Here is an 8,717-nt window from a genome sequence, read left to right as displayed (position 1 = left end):
CACCTGTCGCAGCTCCCAACCACCTTCCAGACGCTTCTCCTGGTGACGTCAGCATCAATTTTTTTTGCCAGATACAGGGTCCTGTCCACACCTAGGTGATGCATAGCGTGCAGTTTCTTCAGTTCAGAGTCATCCAACCGACACGCCGCAGCTATCCCTTTCCGGGCCTCCTCCGGTTCTTCCAACCACGCCCTTTTCACCCTGGTCAGTACGTCCGCCTTGTTTTTCTCCGAAGGCACGAAAACCACGTTCAGCTTCAGTCCGAATTCGGCGATCAATTCACCTAGAACTCCTAGATGGCGCTTCACTAACATCTCCGCAGCACCTTTCGTCTGCACTCTCCTGTCACCGGTGATCACCGATCCTACCCAGCCAAGCACAGTGGCCGAATCCGTCCGCATTTCAATCGTGCGCAGCCCCCATTTCAAGGCCAAGTTCACCCCTTTCAGCAGCGTGTCTAATTCGGCGACATTGATGTGGTTGAAATCATCTGCTTTCCGAAGCCAGGCCGCGTCCTCCACCGCAGTGCCTTCGATTGCCAACACCACCCCTATCGCTATACTGCTAGCATCACACCAGACGGTCCCGCATTTCGTCTTGGGCACGTACCAGTTCCCCCTGACCGGTCTTCCGCTCTTGTCCTCTCTAGGATCTCCTGCATCATCGCCACCGTCCCTTCTCCCACCTTGTCGCCCCACCTCTCTCCTTCTGCTCGTCTCTTGGTGTAACTACACGCCGTGCGCAGCCATCCAGCGATCGGGTAGTGACAGACCAACTTCCCACAAAGCGAGAACAGCTCTCTCCTGCTGACGTTGGAACTCAGCTCTGGGATTTCATTTCCTCTCCGGAACACCAATTCACCTGATCTATCTCTTCGCAGCTTCAGCCCCAGCGCGGCTCCCCCTTCAATCGACTCCGGTGGATTAGCAATCAGTCCGAACTTCTCCAGATGTCTAACTACCTCGTCGGCTGGCACTACAGTTTCGTCCACCAAAATGTCGTCAATGTAGGAGCTGGTGGCCTTTCTAATCTTGCCGTCTTTCCCTAGGACGGACCTAAGCACTGCCGCCATGATCTTCGGAGCGGAATTCAGCCCGAAACCCAGCCTGGTTAGACAGTACGTCCGGCCCTTGTACCGCACCAGCTGATATCGCCATAGTTTGTCGCTCACATGGAGCTGCAAGTATGCCGATCTCAAGTCGACAATTGTCGCTGCCTCAGTCGACTGTCTCCACTTACGTAATGCCTCACCACAAACGTCTGTCGCCTCACCTCCCGTGTGACACGATATGTGCTGGTTTAGCTCCCTGAAGTCCAGCACCGGTCTGACTTTTCCCTTCGTAGGCTGCACCACCGCCATCAGGGGTAGCACTCCGCCCGCTACCTCCTCCTTCCAAGGGACAAGGACCCCTTCCTCGATCTACCTCTCCACCTCGTCTTCAAACTCAACCCTGGCGTGGCTTTTCAGGGTATGCTGGTAACAGCTCACCCTGTTCTCCAGTGTCGGGGGCTCGTCCTTCCATTTCCACTCTATCGTCCACCGCTGACCATCGAACGCCGCCTGAAAGTCTTTGTCCTCGATGGTGTAAGCGGCGCAGTCCCTCGCGGGGCTCTGCTCCCTCTGGCGATCCTGACTCGCAGTGCACGACGCCCCCACGCTTCCGAACGTGACCTCATTTCCCACAACACTGACGCCACCGAGGCAGTTGATGGCGTCCATCCCCATCACCTCCATTTATCACGCGTTCGGCCACAATTGCCTGTAGCCTTAGCGTCACGCCGCGCACCACTATCTCTACCTTGCTGCTGCCTCTGCAACAGATTTCGCTGATGTCGACCACCCGGACACTACACACCCCGATCCATTCCTTCGTCACCCTCGAAGTCACCAGGGTGGTCGTACAGCCCGTATCCACAAGGGCCTTGAACGTCTCCCCCTCGGCCTCCACGTCAATCAATGGCAGCGTCTCCAATAGCGCCTCTACTCGTTTGAGGGGAAAGTTCGAGAGGCAGCAACTTCCCCGCGGTCGTTTTCCTGGCCGCAATCACGGGCAATGTGCCCTGTCTGCCTGCATCGATAGCAAACGGGCCCCGGCTGCATACAGTCCCGCGCCATGTGCGGTCCCTGGCATCCAAAACACCGTCCTGAGAACGGCCGCTCTCGTTGCACGGTGGGCTTCTGTACCTCTTTCTCGGGACGTCGTCCGTCTTTACGCGCCTCCGTCACCGCCATCGCCTTCCACCCAGAGTGTCTCGTCAACGCGCGAGCATGAGCTACAAGTTCGCTCAATGGCATCTTTTTGACCCCGGGCAGTCGTTGTAGGTGAATCCCTACATCGTCGGGGAACCCATTCACGAACGCCAGTCGGGCTGCTCTCTCCAGTCCTTCTCCGGCAAACCCGGCCAGAGTCGCTAGCCTTCTAGCTTCCGATGCAAAATCATCCACCTGGCCTCCCGTCCACCTGATTGCACCTAGCTTAGCGAAAGCTGTGTACTCGCATTCCGTGTATGCGTCACACAAGCGCCGCTCTATATTCTCATCGCAGAGCCGTTCTTCTTCATCCATCTCTAAGTAAAGCGACAACGCACTCCCTTCCAAATACAGCGCCATAAGACTCGCCACGTCGCTTATGCCCTGCAGTCTCGCCACCAGCCTGATTTTCCGAATCCAGGCCACTACATCGCCTTCGCCGTTAAAAGGTCTGACGACGTCACTGGCGATCCTAATTTTTGCAGACATCGTGTTGAAAAAAAATGTGAATGTTTACGAACTGCCGAAATAGCTTGTAGTGAGTGTGTGCGATTTGAATATAGAGGCACCTACCTTCTCTTCATGGTGACGGAGATCCTCCAGAGATGACTGGTCCTTCCTCACAGCCCCTACCCGAACACTAATGATAGCAGCTGCTAGCCCCAAACCCTTTAGCGACGTCCTCGCACGTCTTGTTGCCAGCACGACCCACATTGGAAAGGTCAACTTCCGCCCCCTGCGCACGCTTGACGGCTGACCCCTTCCGCTTGCCCCAGCTTCCGGTCAACGCACCCCGCTGCTGACGTCCGGCTGCTGACGACATCCCACAGGTGCTTCACATAAATTCGTAAAAGGCATCTTGCTCCTGTTTCTTACGCAGTTTTATTGCTTGATCGGTTTCACTTTACAACTGATATTTAAGAGAAAACCAAATTAAATATATACACGATTGGTAATTAAATTTCTAAAGAAACAGATGCAGCATTTTTGATTATGTGGACCTGAAAAATATTAATTAACGTTTGTTGTAAAGAGGAAGAAATTCTCTTGAAGCTCTCTTTGTCCACTCTGAGTTCAGTTATCACTACAATATATTCTTCTCACACCTTCCTCGTTGACTCACTCTGCGTATATACACACACACACACACCACACACACACACACACACACACACACACACATATATATATATATATATATATATATATATTTATTTATTTATTGTGTAAGTATTATATTTATATAAACATTTCTATTATATATGTGTCATGCCATATATCTGATTGTTTCAATGTCTTGAGTAAGTGAAAAGGGTACTACTTTAAGAAGAGTGCTCCAGGTGCGCGCACTCGCGTTAGCTAGTGGTCTCTAGTCGATCCTTACTTTGTGTTTTAATTACTTTCTTTTTAAAAAATTATTTACTTTGAGTAAAAAAAATTATGTATTTTGTGTTTTATTTACTTTGCTACCTAGTCGTTGTAGGATCGACAAGTCACGACTAGCTAGCGCGAGTGCGCGCACCTGGACCACTCTCATTAAGTAATACCAGTTAAAAGAAAGAATTGCACCAAACAAATAGGATCTATTGCATTTCAATCTGTTTTAGAGTTAGGGTTAGGGGGAAGGATATCTTTTTTTTCTTCATAAATGTAAATAAACCCAATCTGTTTCTTAAACGAGGGACATATTCATACGGCACAGAATTTGTTTTTTACCTCAATGGACGTCATTGATTGGTTGAAATTACAGAAATTGAAGAAAGAAACAATAAATATCTTACAAACTATAGAATTTTCTCAATAAAGCCAAGAGAAAATGATGTTTTATAAACACATTCTACCAGTATAAGAAATTAAAAATTTTTTAGTTACCTAGAAATTATGTTAAAAACTGCCGTTCAAACCGAAAAGATCCAGGCTGTTATTTTAATACTTTCATTCTGTTTGTTTTCTTTTAGACATTTCATTGCACTTTTGGTTATTTCCTATATTCGTTAACGTCAGATCTGTATCTTGTTTAGGTAAAATTTCTCTTTCTTTGTGGCGTGTAAATTTGATTATTTAAGTTAAAGGCAGGAAGTACAATATAATTTGTATAAGAAAATGGGGAATATATAAAAAAAACGAGTGTGCACCTGAAATACTGAAACGAAAAGTAATGTCGTAAACAGAAGAAACGAAACACTAGAAAGTAACTAATTTGACCAAAAGTGAAAATAAAAATCAGTTTATATAATCTTTTACTCGAAAATTAGTAGTAAATATATTAAAAAAATGTGGAGACGACATATAGAAATGATGGCTGATCGCTATTGTTGAAAAGAATTTAGTTAGCCCTTAATCCTTGCTTAACTGGTTCCTTCCTGTATTTGGCGCTCGCTTGAAAATATCTATAAATCGTTCTGCTTACCCATTTGACCTTGAGTGGTAGGGTGGGGTAGACGTACTTGCCTACATGTATTTTGCAGGATTTCTTTAACTGGTATCCTGTAAATTGTGTTCCCTTGTTCGATGGTGTCCGAAACACCTTTCTGAGCCAAAAAAAAATGGGCAGGAACGATATAGTTGCCTTCAAGGTAGGTTGACTGCACCTACATCCTTCCAACCACTTTGTAAGGCTATCAATCATGATCAAGTAGCATGCACCATTCACTTGTCAAGCATAGTCTATATGTACCATATATATGTGTCATGTCATATACCTGATTGTTTCGATGTGTTGAGTAAGTTAAAAGGGTACTACTTAAGAAGAGTGCGCGCACTTGCATATCCGCGCTTGCTAGTCGTGACTAGTCGATCGTTACTTTGTGTTTTTGTTTTATTTACTTTGTTTTTGTTTTTGTGTTTTATTTACTTTGTTTTGAAAAAAACAGATATCACACCTGTCTTGCCACCTGAATAGGCAGGTGCATTGTCACTCCCTGGAGGCATCGAATTGTGGCCCTTTCCAATGAATAGCATCCCGCAAACATCACAGTAGAACTCCTGGTTTACTGTCTAACCAGGTGGAGCATACTCATGATGAACAATCCCCTGGAGTCGAAGAAAACAGTCAACAGTATCTTCACATTCGTCAGTCTTGGAGAGGTCGAGGTTTTCTTCGTCTCAGACCACAATTGGTATTTCACTGGTGGTGCCTTGGATGCTAATGCACAATCTCTACATGATTTTTACCAAATTTTGAATGTCCCAGTCCATTGCTGGCCAATACACATGACTCCCCATCAAAGCTTACAGTCATGACATCCCCGGGGGTTCACAATGAAATTCATGTAATGTCCTTTTCTGTACTGCAGTTGGGTCTACCAGTCTTTGTGTTTACATTAATACATTGTCACAGATTTTCCTGCTTCATTGGTGTGTCTAGGAGTTGTTATTATAATACATGTGTCCATTCTATGATAGAAACTTCTTAAATATGATGAGATTGGATAAGTTTAATACTTCTACAATTTAGCAAAATAGAAGCGTTATAAATTTGCACTTTTGAATATCTACCTTTTAAACATATTCTATGTCTTATTTTATTTTTTCTATTCTTTCAGAAAATCACATGAAATTGGCTAAAAAGTATTTTTTACTTTTAAAGAATCATCAATATGTATCATGTTTGAAAGACTCTGCAAAGATATTCGACAAACGTATAATCCTGCTTCTATAAAACATTGCTGAATTACAGTAAAATATTTCCTCTGAGAGAGAAAGCATTTCTTTACTTCTGTGTCTGAAATGTGCAAGAGATAATTTTCTCTTTTAAATATACTTTGATAGATTTACAAAAGTATTTGCAACATTTTTTCAATATTGGCATTGATCACATTTAGAAGAAATATAAGAGAAGTGATATTTGTTTGGAATAAACTATAAAAACAAAAAGAAGAAAAATATCCATATATTTTGGTGAGAGGAGAAATATTTTTGAAAAGGTGTTGATCTGTACAACTTGAAGGTTCAGTTTTATTTTTCTTGAAGAGATGTCTGAAGAATTAAGAAAATCATCATATGACTGTTACATCTGCAAAGAGTCATTCTCAGAAGAAAATAAATTCAATCAACACAAACGTATTCATACAGGGGAGAAACCACATTAAGTGTAGTATCTGTGGTAAATCATTCTTAAGTAGCAGTCACTTAACACGACACATACGTATTCATACAGGAGAGAAACCATTTCCTTGTGATGTATGTGGTAAATCTTTCCCTGAAAACAGTGGCTTAACTCAACACAAACGTATTCATTCAGGGGAGAAGCCATATCACTGTAGTATCTGTGGTAATTCATTCTCTAATGACAGTCACTTAACTCGACATATACATATCCATACAGGAGAGAAACCATATCAATGTGATTTATGTGGTAAATCTTTCTATGAAAACGGTAGCTTAACTCAACACAAACGTATTCATACAGGGGAGAAACCATATTCCTGTGATATCTGTGGTGAATCATTCTATCACAGAGGTAACTTTACTACTCACTCAAGGGTTCATACAGGGGAGAGGCCATATCACTGTGATATCTGTGATAAATCATTCTCTGTTAGTAGTTGCCTAACTAGACACAAGCGTATTCATGCAGTGGAGAAAACCTCTCCGTGATATCAGTGGCAAATCATTCTTTCAAAGAAGTAACTTAACTACTTACACAAGGGTTTATACAGAGGAGAAACCAAATCATTGTGATCATCATCATCGTTTAACGTCCACTTTCTATGCTAGCATGGGTTGTATGGTTCGACCGGGGATCTGGGAAGCCAGAAGGCTGCACCAGGCTCCAGTCTGATCTGGCAGTGTTTCTACAGCTGGATGCCCTTCCTAACGCCAACCACTCCGTGAGTGTAGTGGGTGCTTTTTACGTGCCACTGACACAGGTGCCAGACAAGGCTGGCAACGGCCACACTATGATATGTGGTTGATCATTCTGTGTTGGCAGTAGTTTTGCAGTGGAGAAACCAAAACCATATTACTATGATATCTGTGGTAAGACATTCCCTGAAAACAGTTGCTTAACTATACACATATTCATTCATACTGGAGAAAAACATGTTCACAGTTATATCTATGGTAGGTCCTTGCTGATTTAAACAGAAGTCTTTCCTTATGAAGTGGATTCATAACACAGTGATATTTGTTGTATAACATTTCCTCAGAAGGGCAAAGGAGGGAAATCATATCACTGTGATATCAGTGCTTAATCATTCTATCAAAATGGAGAATTATACACAGTCATATTAATATGAAAGATAAAACCATACCCTAAGACATTTGTGTTGAATCAATCTATGAAAATGATCAATTATTAAAACATAACTGCATTCATACAGAAGAGGAACCACGATGATGATGGTCCTCATCATTTAACATTCACTTTTCCATGCTTCTGTGGATCAGATGGAATTCATTGATGGAGATTTTCTCCAGCTGGATGCCTTTCTTGTGACCAATCCTCACCTGTTTCCAAGCAAGGAAATCTTTCTCCTGGTGAGACATATTTTACGCAGAGGACTGGAAGTGAACAACTGCACAAGTATGACGGTCATGATGGCCCTTTACGGACATCACATAATATCTGGACAAGTGTACACACACACATATGTATGTCTGAAGAATTTCTTATAGGAAATATCTTACATGTTTTCTCTACGTGTAAAAGTTTATAATTCCTATTAGGAAATGAAACACATGTAATGCTGAATAAATAATATCAAACTTTTCTCCACTGTCCTTATGTGTTATGTAATTACTCTGCAAAAAATATTATCCAAACCACACACACACACACACATTATATATATATATATATAGGCGTAGGAGTGGCTGTGTGGTATGTAGCTTACTCACCAACCACATGGTTCCAGGTTCAGTCCCACTGCATGGCACCTTGGGCAAGTGTCTTCTACTATAGCCTCGGGCCGACCAAAGCCTTATGAGTGGATTTGGTAGGCGGAAACTGAAAGAAGCCCGTCGTATATATGTATATGTATGTGTGTATGTATGTGTGTGTGTATGTTTGTGTATCTGTGTTTCTCCCCCCAACATCACTTGACAGCCGATGCTGGTGTGTTAAGATCTCCGTAACCGATAGAATAAGTACCAGCCTTACAAAGAATAAGTCCTGGGGTCGATTTGCTTGACTAAAGGTGGTGCTCCAGCATGGCCGCAGTCAAATGACTGAAACAAGTGAAAGAGATAAAGAGTATGTAATAACCAGCTTCTTTGTTCAACTGATATACTTTCATTAGTTGGAGTGATGGAGCAAGAGTAGGAGGGAGGGAAGACGCAGAGAGAGGGGATCTTTCTTATAGTAATTCTTGTTTCTTTATTATCCACAAGGGGACAAACAAGGACAGACAAACGGATTAAGTCGATTATATCGACCCCAGTGCGTAACTGGTACTTATTTAATCGACCCTGAAAGGATGAAAGGCAAATCGACCTCGGCGGAATTTGAACTCAGAACGTAACG

General features: G+C 43.3%; 1 long non-coding RNA gene across 1 annotated transcript; it reads left to right on the top strand.

The window, feature by feature from the left end:
- Nucleotides 1–6,291: 6,291 nt before the first annotated feature.
- Nucleotides 6,292–7,975, top strand: LOC118761274. Its single transcript, XR_004997257.1, has 2 exons — nucleotides 6,292–6,902; nucleotides 7,254–7,975. It is a non-coding gene; the product is annotated as an uncharacterized LOC118761274 (long non-coding RNA).
- The last annotated feature ends 742 nt before the right edge of the window (nucleotides 7,976–8,717 follow it).

Source organism: Octopus sinensis, unplaced genomic scaffold (genome assembly GCF_006345805.1).
Source record: "Octopus sinensis unplaced genomic scaffold, ASM634580v1 Contig11365, whole genome shotgun sequence".
NCBI lineage: Eukaryota > Metazoa > Mollusca > Cephalopoda > Octopoda > Octopodidae > Octopus > Octopus sinensis.
Note: the sequence above shows the minus strand (reverse complement) of the source record. Positions and strands in the feature narration are given on the sequence as shown.